The sequence below is a fragment of the Hypanus sabinus genome, chromosome 6 (genome assembly GCF_030144855.1).
Source record: "Hypanus sabinus isolate sHypSab1 chromosome 6, sHypSab1.hap1, whole genome shotgun sequence".
NCBI classification, from domain to species: domain Eukaryota; kingdom Metazoa; phylum Chordata; class Chondrichthyes; order Myliobatiformes; family Dasyatidae; genus Hypanus; species Hypanus sabinus.
The window spans coordinates 123,703,868-123,719,715 of record NC_082711.1 but is presented as its reverse complement, the minus strand read 5'-3'; the positions used below and the strand labels follow the sequence as shown (position 1 = coordinate 123,719,715).

The following is a 15,848-nucleotide window of genomic DNA, read 5'->3' as shown; positions in this document are numbered from 1 at the left end:
AGGAAATCCTCTTGCATTTGTACAGAGCCCTGGTGAGACCACATCTGGAGTATTGTGTACAGTTTTGGTCTCCAGGGTTAAGGAAGGACATCCTGGCTGTAGAGGAAATGCAGCATAGATTCACGAGGTTAATTCCTGGGATGTCTGGACTGTCTTACGCAGAGACGTTAGAGAGACTGGGCTTGTACACGCTGGAATTAAGGAGATTGAGAGGGGATCTGATTGAAACATATAAGATTATTAAGGGATTGGACAAGATAGAAGCAGGAAATATGTTCCAGATGCTGGGAGAGTCCAGTACCAGAGGGCATGGTTTGAAAATAAGGGGTAGGTCATTTAGGACAGAGTTAAGGAAAAACTTCTTCTCCTAGAGAGTCGTGGGGATCTGGAATGCACTGCCTCGAAAGGTAGTGGAGGCCAATTCTCTGGATGCTTTCAAGAAGGAGCTAGATAGGTACCTTATGGATAGGGGAATCAAGGGATATGGGGACAAGGCAGGAAGCGGGTATTGATAGTAGATGATCAGCCATGATCTCAGAATGGTGGTGCAGGCTCGAAGGGCCGAATGGTCTACTTCTGCACCTATTGTCTATTGACATCCCCTTAGTACACATTTTCAAGCACCTTAAAACTGTGCCCTCTCATGTTAGCCATTTCAGCTCTGGTAAAAAGCCTCTGGTTATCCACATGATCATCTTATACACCTAAAAAAGGCTCCAACCACAAACAAGGAAATTATACATTGCTCTGAGGATTTGTTCAAAGTATACACAATTATGAGGGTATAGATAGGGTAAATGCAAGCAGGCTTTTTCCACTGAGGTTGGGTGGATGACAACCAGAGGTCATGGGTAAGTGGGGAAGGTAAAAATTTAATGGGAACATGTGGAAAAACTCTTCACTGAAATGGTCGTGACAGTGTGGAATGAGATGCCAGCACAAGTGGTTCATGCCAGCCCGACTTCACCACTTAACAGAAATTTGGATAGGTACCTGGATGGTAGGGGTACGGAGGGCTGTGCTCCCAGTGCAGGACATTGCATTAGAGATTTTAAATATTGTCAGATTGACTAGAGGTGCCGAATGGCATGTTTCACGGAACTTCTCCATGTCCCTATGACAGAGAAGCTGTCCAAACTTAATTGGAAGGGGAAACTGGTAGGACTGACGATGGAGCAGCAACGGCTGGAGTTTCTGGGAGCAATTCCGGAGCTGAGTGATAGATACGTCCCAATGGAAGCATTGGAAAGGCAGGAGAACACAACCATGGCTAAAATGGGAACCCAAAGCCAACAAAAAAGCCAAAGAGAGGGCAAATAATAGAACAAAAACGATTGGAAAGTTTTTAGAAACCAACAGTAGACAATTTAAAAAAATACAGATATGCTTAGGGCATTAAATTATGATTTGTAGTCATTAATGAGCCTTGGTTGACCCAACAGTCTGAGGCATTAAGAGGAACAAAATACCCAGGGTCTCAATATCTCTTGAAAACCAAGGTTCCCTGCACCAGTTACCTTTCAACTTTATTTTGGCAGGCTCATACAGACTCTGCACATTCAAAATTCCACTGCTGAAGGACAACCATTTACCAAGTACTCCTTTTCCAGAAAATATCGTGTCCCAATCCACACTTCTCAGATCCTTTCTGATACCATCATAATTGACCTGTCTCCAATTTAGAATCTCAGCCCCTGTTCCAGACCTCCCTTTTTCCATATTTACTTGGAATCTCATGGCATTATGATCACTAGATACTAAGTGTTCCCATACACTAATTTCTGTCACTAGCCCTGGATCATTTCCTAATGGCTTATTTCTACGTTATGGCTACGTTGGGAATTCTACATACTGATTAAGGGCACATTTGACAAACTCTACCCCAGCTAGTCTTTTTACAGTATGGGAGTCCCAGTCAATATTTGAAAAGTTAAAATCACTTCCTATATCAACATTTATTTCTTGGCATAGACTGCAATCTCTCTACAAATTTGTTCACAATATCATGATTCCAGGCCCTGAGTTCAGCTGGCTTTCCTACGATGCTTCCTGCATTGTGATATACACGGCTCAGCACATTCATCGCACCATGCTCAACCATTTGATTGCTGACTTTGTCTGAACAACATCCGTCTGGATGTCAAGAAAGCAACCTCTCCCTCAAAGACACAAAAACAAGGGAACTGGTTGTGGACTACAGAAGGAATGGAGACAGGCTAACCCCTATTGACAGCAATGGATCTAGGGTTCAGAGGGTGGACAGCTTTAAATTCCTCGGCATAAAACATCACCATGGATCTCATGTGGTCTGTACGTACCGACTGTGTGGTATGTGGCTGTGCGCCTGTTTCACCTCAGATGGTTGAGTAAGTTTGGTATGGGCCCCAAACCCTAAGAACATTCTACAGGGGCACAATTGAGAGCATCCTAACTGGCTGCATCACTGCCTGGTATAGAAACTTTACTTCCCTCAATCGCAGGATTCTGCAGAGTGGTGCAGACAGCCCAGTGCATCTGCAAATGTGAACTTCCCACTATTCAGGACATTTACAAAGACAGGTGTGTAAAAAGGCCCGAAGGATCTCTGGGGACCCGAGGCCCCAACCACAAACTTCCAGCTGCTACCATCCGGGAAATGGTACCGCAGCATGAAAGCCAGGCCCAACAGGGTCCTGGACAGCTCCTTCCACCAGGTCATCAGACTGATTAATTCATGCTGATGCAATTGTATTTCTGTGTTATAATGACTGTCCTTTGTACTATTTATTATAAATTACTATAAATTACACATTGCACATTTAGATGGAGAAGTAATATAAAGATTTCTATCAGATTTCTGGTGGTGGCTGATGGACTATCAGCAATCTCCTGTTGCTCCAGTCTTGAAACTTCCTTTTTAATAGATATAGGCAGCATGGAGTAAAGAAATTGCTCGAGGAATATAAAGAATGTAAAAGGAATCTTAAGAAAGAGATTAGAAAAGCTAAAAGAAGATACGAGGTTGGTTTGGCAGATAAGGTGAAAGTAAATCCGAAAGGTTTCTACAGCTATATTAAAAGCAAGAGGATAGTGAGGGATAAAATTGGCCCCTTAGAGAATCAGAGTGGTCAGCTATGTGTGGAGCCGAGGGAGATGGGAGAGATTTTGAACGATTTCTTCTCTTCGGTATTCACTAAGGAGAAGGATATTGAATTGTGTAAGGTGTGGGAAACAAGTAAGGAAGTTATGGAACCTATGACAATTAAAGAGGTGGAAGTACTGGCGCTTTTAAGAAATTTAAAAGTGGATAAATCTCCGGGTCCTGACAGGATATTCCCCAGGACCTTGAGGGAAGTTTGTGTAGAGATAGCAGGAGCTCTGACGGAGATCTTTAAGATGGCATTAGAAACGGGGTTTGTGCCGGAGGATTGGCGTATTGCTCATGTGGTTCCATTGTTTAAAAAGGGTTCTAGAAGTAAGCCTAGCAATTATAGACCTGTCAGTTTGACATCAGTGGTGGGTAAATTAATGGAAAGTATTCTTAGAGATAGTATTAATGATTATCTGGATAGACAGGATCTGATTAGGAGTAGCCAGCATGGATTTGTGCGTGGAAGGTCATGTTTGACAAACCTTATTGAATTTTTTGAAGAAGTTACGAGGAATGTTGACGAAGGTAAGGCAGTGGATGTAGTCTATATGGACTTCAGCAAAGCCTTTGACAAAGTTCCACATGGAAGGTTAGTTAAGAAGGTTCAGTCGTTAGGTATTAATGCTGGAGTATTAAAATGGATTCAACAGTGGCTAGATGGGAGATGCCAGAGAGTAGTGGTGGATAATTGTTTATCGGGATGGAGGCCGGTGACTAGCGGGGTGCCTCAGGGATCTGTTTTGGGCCCAATGTTGTTTGTAATATACATAAATGATCTGGATGATGGGGTGGTAAATTGGATTAGTAAGTATGCCGATGATACTAAAGTAGGAGGTGTTGTGGATTATAAGGTGGGTTTTCAAAGCTTGCAGGGAGATTTATGCCGGTTAGAAGAATGGGCTGAACGTTGGCAGATGGAGTTTAATGCTGAGAAGTGTGAGGTTCTACATTTTGGCAGGAATAATCCAAATAGAACATACAGGGTAAATAGTAGGGCATTGAGGAATGCAGAGGAACAGAGAGATCTAGGAATAACAGTGCATAGTTCCCTGAAGGTGGAGTCTCATGTAGATAGGGTGGTGAAGAAGGCTTTTGGAACGCTGGTCTTTATAAATCAAAGCATTGAGTACAGAAGTTGGGATGTAATGTTAAAATTGTACAAGGCATTGGTAAGGCCAAATTTAGAATATTGTGTGCAGTTCTGGTCACCGAATTATAGGAAAGATATCAATAAATTAGAGAGAGTGCAGAGACGATTTACTAGGATGTTACCTGGGTTTCAGCACTTAAGTTACAGAGAAAGGTTGAACAAGTTAGGTCTCTATTCATTGGAGCGTAGAAGGTTGAGGGGGGATTTGATCGAGGTATTTAAAATTTTGAGAGGGATAGATAGAGTTGACGTGAATAGGCTGTTTCCATTGAGAGTAGGGGAGATTCAAACGAGAGGACATGATTTGAGAGTTAGGGGGCAGAAGTTTAAGGGAAACACAAGGGGGTATTTCTTTACTCAGAGAGTGATAGCTGTGTGGAATGAGCTTCCTGTAGAAGTAGTAGAGGCCAGTTCAGTTGTGTCATTTAAGGTAAAATTGGATAGGTATATGGACAGGAAAGGAGTGGAGGGTTATGGGCTGAGTGCGGGTAGGTGGGACTAGGTGAGATTAAGAGTTCGGCATGGACTAGGAGGGCCAAGATGGCCTGTTTCCGAGCTGTGATTGTTATATGGTTATATGGTTATAAGTGTGATATTTTTTCATTATGGCTACATTAAGGGGTGGCAGAGGTACTAAAAAGGATGATCCCCCTGCTTCTTTGGATTCTGCTATGGATTTGCTGCAAAGTCATACACAAGAAGCTTCTGAGAAGTTTCAACAATTCAGCTCTGAATTTAAATGAACAGATGGTAAATTGGATTCTATTCAGCAAACTCTTAACAAACATGATAAATGTATAAAAAATAATGAAGCAATGTTGTCTTCTCTGGACACGGAAGTGGATGAACTGCAAAAGCTTTGTGAAAAGCAATCGAAGTCCAACGAAAAGTTAAGACAGAAGATTATCAACATAGAAAATAAAAGTAGAAGGAACAACCTACGTGTTCTCTGTCCTGAAGAATTAATCAAAGGTAATCATCCTATGGAATTCTTTGCAAACTTTCTGCAAGAATTACTTCTGGAAATTTTGGCATCTTTGCCAATGATTGATCGAGCTCACAGGTCCCCCGTGTTCAGACCTCCTAACAGAGATAGACCAAGATCCATTATAATTTGTTTTCATGAATTTAAAACAAAGGAACTGTTAAGATGCGAATCTCATTGAAGAGGCATGATTGATTATCGTGGCAGCAAGATTAGAATTGTTGCAGATTACCCGCCTGAGATTATAAAGAAACATGTTAAATTCAAAGAAGTTATGTCCATGTTTTTTAACAAGGGTTTTAATCCCTCCCTTTGCCATCCAGCTCATCTCAGAATCACACTTAAAAATGGTTCTTTAGAATGGTTTCGTTCGACTGCTGAAACACAAAGGTTTTTAAACTCCGAAGGCTAGCTGTTTAGTTTGTCCTTACATGAAGACACAAGATTAAATGAGAAACTTTTAATTCGCAAATCCCGTTGAAGGAGTGGAATATTAAGATTCTCGAAGACTATTTGCTTGTGGTTATGCAGGAATGTGCAAAGTTTAAACAAGCTTTGGTGGAATTTTTTTTTAACAAGGGTTAACCCATCCCTTGGCTACTTAGTTTGACTGAGAATCTCATTAAAGATGGACCCTTTGAATGGTTTTGTTTGAATGCTGAAGCATAAAGGTTATTTTTAATGTTTTTTCATGAAGATATAAGGTTTAATGTCTTTCAGTATGAATAAAGGTATCTTTTACTTTTTGGTAAACCTTTGTAACTAATTTCCTTTTGTATTTTTTAATACTGTATTTTTGATATACAAGAATTGAATTTCCTGTTTGGATATTGTTTAGTCTAGGTTGGAATAGAAACAAACTTGAAACTAATTGGAGCAATCACCAGGTTTTTTGGGGGGGTTGTCCGGAGTTGCAGATGCCGGCTTTCTATTGATCTGTTTTCTTTCTTTGGGAGGTGGGTGAGGGGTTTTTTTTCTCTCAGAAGCTGTTTTCGATTTTTTTTAGCCAACTTGTTGCTTGGCTACCATTTCTCAAGGTTTATGGATTGGTTTTAACTTATGTTTTAACCTTTCCTTTAAATAATTCTAAAAATGGACCAAACTATTAATTTACTCAGTTTTAACGTGTAAGGGTTAAATCACCCATTTCAAACATAACAAGGTTTTTTCTTACATTAGGGAATTTAAGGTCCTTATTATTTTTTTACAAGAAACTCGCATACGCAAATGTGATAATCTATGTCTTTTTAGCTGTTGGAACGGACTTTGTTTTCATTCGTCTTTTCAAGCCATATCTAGAGGAGTTACGATTCTTATAGATAATACACTTTCCTTTCTCCAACATAGTGTCTGATACGAATGGACATTTTTTTTTATAGTTTCAGGAAAACTAGATAATAAATTAATAGTAATTGCCAATGTGTATGCCTCAAATATAGATGATCCAAGATTCTTTGAGCATTTTTTATTTCATTTTTACCAGATCAGTGTCTTTATTAACTGCTGGCTAGACCCAATTTTAGACCGATCATCTTCTAAACCAGCGTCTTTTAATAAATCAGCTTTGTTTATTCAATTTTTTTATTGCAATGTTGATATTTGGCATTTCTTACACCTTTTAGATAGGGTGTACTCGTTTTTTTCCCATGTTCATCATACATATTCCAGGATTGATTTTTTTTATTGACATTCAAATGATTTTATCAGTTTGTTCCTGTGAATATAAAGAGATTGCTGTTTCAGATCATGCCCCTGTATTTCTATCTTTAAATCTCCCTGGGCTTCCTCAAACAAACAGAATTTGGCATTTTAGTACAACTTTGTTATCTGATCAGGAATTTTTTTAAATATCTGGACAGGCATATTATTTTGTTTTTTGAAGAGAATAAAAAGGAAGAGACTTCTAATCTTATTGTATGGGATACTTTCCAAGCTGATATTGGAGGTCAAATTATTTCTTATACTGCGAGTGTTAAGAATAACTCTTATAAAGAAAGAATTGAATTAGCCAATTAACTGAAACAACTAGATCAAAAATATGCTATAGCTCCAGATCCTGTTTTATATAAAAGATGTGTTGAAGTTAAAACTAAATATGATCTTCTGTTGAATCCAATTGAAACTCACCTTCTTAAAGATAAAATTCAATTTTACATTCACGGAGATAAATCAGGCAAAGTATTGGCCAACCAATTAAAAACTTCTGAAGTTAAATGACAAATTAAAGGAATTTGCAATACTAATGGTGATAGGACAACTTATCACTCTGAAATAAATGATACCTTTACAGAATTCTATTCTAAACTTTATAGTTCTGATTCCCCTAAAGATAATAAAGTAATGAATAATTTTCTAGATCAATTAAATATTCCTGCACTTTCTGCAGATAATTGTAAACAGATGGATCAACCCATTTCTTATAAGGAAATTGCTGAGGATATACGTTTATTACACTCTGGGAAGGCTCCAGGTCCAGATGGATTTTCTGGAGAATTTTATAAGGCTTTTTCTTCATTAATTATACCACAGTTACGCTTAGTCTTTTTGGATTCTTTCAAATTGAGTAGTTTGCCTCAATCTTTCTATGAAGCCTCTATTTCGCTTATCCTAAAGAAGAACAAGGACCCAACTGAATGCTCTTCATACAGGCCAATTTCATTACTCAATGTTGATACTAAAATCTTTTCTAAAGTTCTGGCTTACAGGATTGAAAATATTCTATCTTCTATTATTTCTGATGATCAGACTGGTTTTATTAAAAACCGACATTCCCTTTTTAATATACACCATGTATTAAATGTTATTTACTCTCCTTCCCTGGAGTTATCTGAATGTGCGATATCCTTAGATGCTAAGAAGGCCTTTGATCAGGTTGAATGGAACTATTTATTTAAAACCTTAGATAAGTTTAATTTTGGACCAGATTTTATTCAATGGATTAAATTACTTTATCTATCACCTTCTGCCTGGGTTGTTACTAATGTTCAAAATTCCAAACAATTTAAACTTCATTGCTGAACTAGGCAAGGCTGTCTGTTGATCCCTTTGCTCTTTGATCTAGCTTTAGAACCTCTTGTCATTGCTTTTCGAGAATTTAATGATATCTGTGGTATTTTAAGGAGAGGTATTACTCACAAAATTTCACCTTACACCAATGATATATTGCTGTTTATCTCTAATGTTGAGACCTTGTTACCTTGCATACTTTCTTTACTCTCCTGTTTGAGCCAGTTTTCAGGATATAAATTGAACCAACATAAGAGTGAATTATTCCCTTTAAATAATTTGTTATCAATTAATACTAACCTCCCTTTTAAAGTTGTAAGGAATCAATTTACTTATTTGGGTGTAACAGTCACTAAGAATTACAAACACCTGTTTAAAGATAACTTTCTTACTTTTTGAATCATGTAAAAAGGATAACATTAAATTGGTCACCTCTTTCAATATCTTTGATTGGATGAATTAATTCTATTAAAATAAATAATCTACCTAAATTTATACATCTTTTTCAGGCTTTATCCATTTTTATTCCTATATCCTTTTTTGACTCTCTTGATTCTAGTTTATCCTCTTATATATGGAAAAATAAACGTTTAAATAAAGTTCATCTTCAAAAATCTAACAAGTCTGGTTTAGTCTTACCTAATTTTAGGTTTTATTACTGGGCAGTTAATATATATCTTACAATTTGGCTATATTATATTAATCTTGTAGATTGTCTGGTATGAGTTTCTTTAGAAGCTTACTCTTAATAAATTTTCTATTATTTCTCTTCTTGGATCCTTACTAACTGATAATTTAATAGTTAAACATACTCTGAGGATCTAGCTAAAATTTAGAAAACACTTTGGTTTATTGAGATTTTCCCTTTCAAGTCCCACTTATTCTAATTTTTTTAAACCCTCCATGACTGACTTAGCTTTTAAGGAATGGGACAGTTGGGTATTAAATGTTTTGGGGATCTGTTTCTTGGAGGAAACCTTTTTCTCATTTGAGCAACTGTCAGCTAACTGTAGCTTACCCAAAACTCACTTTTTTAGATATTTACAAATCAAAGACTTTTTAAGATCTCAATTATGTACATTCACTATAAGTTCAGATGAGAACTTACTAGACGTAACTTTTAGTTTGACACCTTTTCATAATGGTTCAATATCTAATGTTTATTTTATGTTACTGGAGACAAGGAATATTCTCTCAGACAAAATTAAGAATCTCTGGGAACAAGATTTACAGGCATTAATATCTGAGGAAACTTGGAATGACATTTTTAAACTGGTTAATACTTCATCGCTCTGTGCTTGTCATTCCCTCATACAATTTAAGGTGGTACATAAGAGCTCATATGACTAAGGATAAGCTTTCTCATTTTTATTCAGATATAGCTTCTTACTGTAACAAATATAATGGAGAAGCTTCATTAATTCATATGTTTTGGACTTGTCCAAATCTTGAAAAATATTGGAAGGAAGTTTTTCAAACTTTTTCCTTACTTTTTAAAGTCAATTTTAAGCCTAACCCTCTGACGGCCCTATTCAGTATTGTTGCAGGGTGAGATATTAAGCTGAAGACATTTGATTTACATATTTTGGCCTTTAGCTCTTATAGCTAGGAGGATGCTTTTGTTTAAATGGAAAGATGTTTTCCTTCCTACTCATGCTCAATGGTTACACAATGTTATGTCACGTTTAGATTTAGAGAAGATTCATTGTTCAATTTCTGAATCTCATCAAGATTTTCAAACATTGGGGGGATCTTTACTGAATAATTTTCAAAACCTTCAATTCATTGTTTAAACTCAGATGTTGGCTATTATTAATTTGTATTACATGAGAATGTATTTTACCTTCTTTTCTCCTTAATGAACAGCTTCGGTCTTGGTAGGGGTTAGATTATTCTTTTGTAATAAATTAGTATAGCTCAACATAACTATTGATTAACATATGAATACAGGGTATTGTAATTGTTATTATGAATCGATATAATGTAATTGGTAGTTTTTTAAAAAATCTTTTTTGACCTTTTATATACACTTTCTTGTACTCTGTATTCTTCTATGTAGAAACTAATAAAAATATTGGAAAAGTAATGTAAAGATTTCCATTCCTCATTATATGAAGTATATAAGTCATTTCAATTTACCCTCTCCACTATCTGTTCTGGCATTCTGACTCCAATCCCCCTGCAACTTTAGTTTAACCACACACCCCCACACAATAGCATGACCAAGCCTTACCTCTAAGATATTTGACCTCTGCTAGTTTTAATTCACGAAATAACAAGTCCCCCGGTCAGCATTTTAACATTCCTCTGTGAGGTAATGCCCCCCTAGCAGTTTCTAAAGTGCCACAATCCTGTTGATGTTTGGGATGGCCACAAGAGTACTCTGCAATGGATATTAAACCTCATTCACCTTCCTGACTCTCACCCAGCTTCCCGTCTCCTGCACCTTGGGCACAACTCACCTCTCTTCATGTCATATCCATCACCCCCTTCAACTCCCAGATGATCTGGAATTCATCCATTTCCAGCTCCAATTCCCTAATGTGCAAGGTTACAAGCTGAAGCTGAATGCACATCTTGTTGGTGAGGGTATCAAGGACACTGGAAGTCTCCCCACCTTCCCACCAATGTCCCGTCTAATTTGTAATGACCGCTGTACCAAAAAATCTTGTGCTGTGCAATTTTTACCCAGTGACAACAACATGTGCCACGGAATTTTAAATAGAGAGGTATTTATTTTAACAGCTAACAAATCACTGTTAATAAGAACTTTGATCTTTTCTGGGTTTGATCAAGTTCATCTACACTCTCACACAACCTATGTAGCAGGCCTGTAGAGGGTTATGAAGGATAACTCACTCAAGCTTTTGCATACCATCCATATCTGATTTGCTTGCTAAATGATGCTTTAAAAAGTCAGATTTCCAAATATCACTCGACTTCCTCACACTTGCAAATTCTCCAGCAATTTTTGCATTGCCACAATACACACAGGTAACAGTTTTTGTATTGTACATAAATCTTTCCCCTGAACCCTCCCCCAAGTGATTGACGGTGGTGAACTCATTGATGGCAATGTTAATGAATATGAAGGGAAGGGTGGTAGTCTGTCTCATTGGAGTCTGGCACACTTGTGATGTGAAAGCTACTTATTGCCCAGGGCAAAGGTGTTTTATATCATTATTTTCCCCACAGAGAATGGGTCAAAACATATTCTCACAGGTAGAAAGGTCCAGACCAAGAGGAGGTAGAACAAGCAACACACACAAAATGCTGGAAGAACTCAGCAGGCAAGGCAGCATCTATGGAAAAGAGTACTATTGCTGAGTTCCTCCATAAATTTGAGTTTTGCTTGGATTTCCGGCATCTGGAGATTTTCTCTTGTTTGTGATTGCAAAAGAAAACTGGTTTTCTTTAACAGCTGATGTACAAGATTTTGTTTCCTTTCTCCTAGTTTCTAATCCTTGCATTTAGGTAGCTGGAGCTCAGCTCTGTCTGAGAGATCCGTCGGTTCCCATTCCCCTCATCAGCCGGAAACTCTACGGGGCTCGTAAACGGATCGTGGGGCTGAGAGAGAGGGAAGAGAACCGGACTGTACCGGGATTGTAGGCTACGGTGTCCGCAGTTCACAGCAATTGTCCTGAAGTCGGGGTTGACAATCCTCACCCGCAAAATCGCCTCTCTTACCTGGAACCAATTTCGTAAGGTACTTTCCTGCCGCCATTGCTCCCGATGCTTTTGTGTACTGTGCGCATGCGCAATATTCGGGACCATCCGCAGCCCTGACGCCTGCGCATTCGTTCGGTGCTTCAGTGAAGGTGAAAATTTTTAGCGCCAGGATTTATGGGTAATCATGGTGCCATTGAAAGGTTCGGCAACCACCGGTTCTATGTCCATACTTCAGTTTTTTGTGTGTAGAAATTCAGCAGCTCTTTTAACGCAGAAAGGAGCTCCAGTAAACAATACTCTTAATATCAGAAAACTTTCCACATGTCTAATGCCAAAGTAGAACCTTCTTACAAATGCAGATATGAAACACAAGAGACTCTGCTGTTGCTGGAAATGCAGACACATACACACAAAATGAAGGATGAACTCTGCAGTTCAGGCAGTAAATAAGCAGAGGAGCACACAGTCTAGGCATGCTGAAGGGACTCAGCCTAAACGTTGTCTATTTATTCCTCTCCACATTTGCTGCCTGATCTGTTGATTTCCACCAGTATTTTGCAGAAATTAACCTCCTTTTTTTCAATCAACCAGTTTCCAAATGTTTCTGATCTTTCATTTGTAGCCACATCCTGCTGGTCCGATTCCTCTTCTTCCTACTCCTTGTAAACTCTAGGCCCCATCAGGCAGGGATAGATTTTGATATACTGATTCACAGAAACATGGGCAAGGACCAGATGGGCTGAGTGGCCTCTCCAGTGTACATTGCAAGTCTGGCAGAGACGGTAAGTACCTGTGACATGGATTTGATACAGAACTGATTGATCTTTCACAGATCCACAATATTAAACAGCAGTCTAGTTGAAGGCTAACATCAGCAGAACAGACTCCTCTAATACTCAGTGACCAGGGTTCAGTCCTGGGTGCAGTTGCAAGAACTGCAAATTCTGACAGTAACAGTCCCTCATGAACCTGCAGCTGCCTTCAGTCACCATGATGGTTAAACATTTAACACAGAGTTGATTTGAACTTCCTCCCTGATGTGAAGTTGCTGGTGTTGCAGCAGCTGGGATGATTGAGTAAAACTCTTTGCTCACTCTGGACAGAAATGTGGCCTCTACTTATTGTGAACTCACCAGAGCATCACAAGATGGGATAACTGAATGAGTCTCTTCACAAATACTGAGCAGGTGAATGGCCACTTCCCGGTGTGATTCTCCTGGTGTATCTGCTATGGCCAACAGAATCCCTTCCAAAATGAGAGCCAGTGAATGAGGTCTCACTGCTATCAACACCATGACAATGTACCCCATCAGATCACGGACATGGACATATGTTCGGGCTCTCTTTGTAGTGTGTGGGGTGCAGAATTTTCCAGCATCTCCACCTCCACATTCAAGGATCGGTGGCATTAAAGCGCTGGTGAACTGACAGATACAGCGGACCTAACATGCTGTTCTGTTTTTTGATTCCCATACACAAATCCTTTGACTTTTCCTACACTGTTAGAAGTTACATCAGTGGGTAAAGGGCAACATTTCAACTCAGATAAATGTAGTCTCCATGGTTCTTTCTGATAAAACACTGTCACACCTCAAAACAATTCGGAGGAACAAGACCTCACATTCTAACTGACTGCAGTTCCAAAATCAGGCACAATATCAAACTCTCTGCTTCCCTCTCAGTATCAAAATGGATCATTCCTCCCCTTCATCAGTCTGTGACTTGGCTCAGTTTGTCTGTCTCCTTCGCATTCTGAGCATGCGCCACACACCCACTAAGATCACATTTTATTTACACGGCAGCGACTGGAGACTTTCTGATTATTATGTCCCTCCTGGCATTTGACGGTGGTAAACTCAGAGTCAGCAATGGTATTGAACCTCAAGAGTAGGTAATTAGGCTTTCTCGTTGGAGATCGATGAACTGCCAGTAGTATGTGGGCTGGATGAGTGGGTCATTTTCAGACTGGAAGGAGGTAGCGTTTGGAGTTCCCCAGAGATCAGTCCCTGACCACAGTTGTCCACAGTTTATTGGCTTGACAGAGACAGCGAGATGTGAGATGTCCCAGTCTGCTGGTGATGCAGAAAGAGTGGAGTTGGGGGAGGGGAGGCTATTCACATGAAATTTCGTAACTTTTCAATCAGTACATAGTGCACTGTGGGGCTGCAGTGGCGGGATCCATTGCTGGGATCAATGTACAGTCACAGTGGGCTTTGAGGATTTTGTGAATAAAGCCAATTTAGAATCTCAAACTGTGGAGCAAGCCTATCATTTGTATATTTAAGTTGTATTTATGGCATTGTGATAACCAGATACTATAACCCTCCACGACCAGTCCTTTCAATATTCAACCATTCAAAAATTTGGCCACAGGGCCATCAATACTGTCATCCGATGCATTGACATGGAACGTAAAAAGAAACGTTACCAACACAGACTCCTATGAACCTCTGGGGTAATAATTTTAGGATTGCTGCCTGCACCACGCGCTAGCGATGAAAGAATAGCCTGATCAGGCATATTAATGTGTGGCTGAGAGACTTGTGTAGGGGGCAGGGCTTCAGATTCCTGGATCATTGGGGCCTCCTCCGGGGGAGGTACGGCTGGTATAAAAAGGACGAGTTACACCTGAACCCAAAGGGGTCCAATATCCTAGCGGGCACATTCAATAAATCTGTTAGTGAGGGTTTAAACAAATTTGGCAGAGGGATGGCTGAGGAAGGGGAAAACAGAAATAAATCTCCGTAGCATGCAACGGAGATTATAGAAAGAACAAGCAAGAGATAAATCTTAATCAACGCCAGTGGCATGAGTTACAGGGCAAAACAGTTGTGGTGCAATTGAAACAGAAAACAACAAATACTGGACTGAGAATGTTGTATTTGAATGCACGCTGCAGAAGGAATAAAATTGATGATCTTGAAATTCTGCTACTGTTTGGCAAATATGATGTTATGGCCATCTGTGAAACTTGACTAAAGAATGGCTGCCATTGGGAGCTGAACATCCAAGGATATACAGTGTATTACAAAGATAGATTAGTAGGCAAATGAAGTGGTGTGGCCCTGTGAACAAGAAATAATATTAAATCATTGGAAAGAAATGACGCAGGATTGTCATGGTCCTGGCTGACATTTACGACCTTTTCCCTTTCCTCCCTAATTGGTCCTTAATCCCCACACTTGATTCCCAATCTTTCCCAAATCCTCTCAATCACTAGCACCTGGTTTTAATTAGCCACCAGAGGGTAAGACTCTGACAACTCTGGTCAGCCCTTGCTGCATTCTTGGGTGGGTGGGTGGGTGGGAAGAGAGGAGAGAGAGAAGAGAGAGAGGAGAGAGGAGAGAGGAGAGAGGAGAGAGGAGAGAGGAGAGAGGAGAGAGGAGAGAGGAGAGAGGAGAGAGGGGAGAGAGGAGAGAGGAGAGAGGAGAGAGGAGAGAGGAGAGAGGAGAGAGGAGAGAGGAGAGAGGAGAGAGGAGAGAGAGAGAGAGAGAGAGAGAGAGAGAGAGAGAGAGAGAGAGAGAGAGAGAGAGAGAGATTGTTACCAACCCCGTAACTGGGTCACTTACCAGCAAAGATAGAGAGGTCCGTTGAAGTCTGATGATACTATTTTTAACAGTATTTATTAGTAAAAATACACAAAAATAATATCAGTGCAAACATACAGATAATATACGTCGTCAATACTAAATCTTAAAGTGCAGGTATAACAATAATCAATAAGAAATAACTCTATCATTGTCTAGGGGATAATGTATTGTCTGATGGAAATATAAAAGTCACTCAGTTCATTCAGGCTGCAGCCTTTTGGTTGGAGAGAGAGAGATTTTTAGAAACTTGCCAGCTTTCCTGTTTTATGATTTCGATCCGTCAGAAGTCCCGTTGGTGTGGCCATTCACTTGAAACCG

The 15,848-nt window shown here is 39.4% G+C and overlaps 1 protein-coding gene across 2 annotated transcripts in view; it reads right to left on the bottom strand.

Annotated features, from left to right (window-relative positions):
- LOC132395813 (zinc finger protein 229-like) overlaps nt 1-12,012 on the bottom strand; it is a 28,960-nt gene extending 16,948 nt beyond the window's left edge. Inside the window, exons 1-2 of one of the 2 annotated variants that reach the window (XM_059972890.1) lie at nt 11,959-11,997; nt 5,223-5,363 (exon numbers count right to left, since the gene is read on the bottom strand). The gene's annotated coding sequence lies outside the window, so the exon portion shown is untranslated. Of the gene's footprint in view, nt 1-5,222; nt 5,364-11,958 lie in introns of both variants that reach the window. The other variant, XM_059972889.1, reaches the window with a different exon arrangement.
- Nucleotides 12,013-15,848: the final 3,836 nt, after the last annotated feature.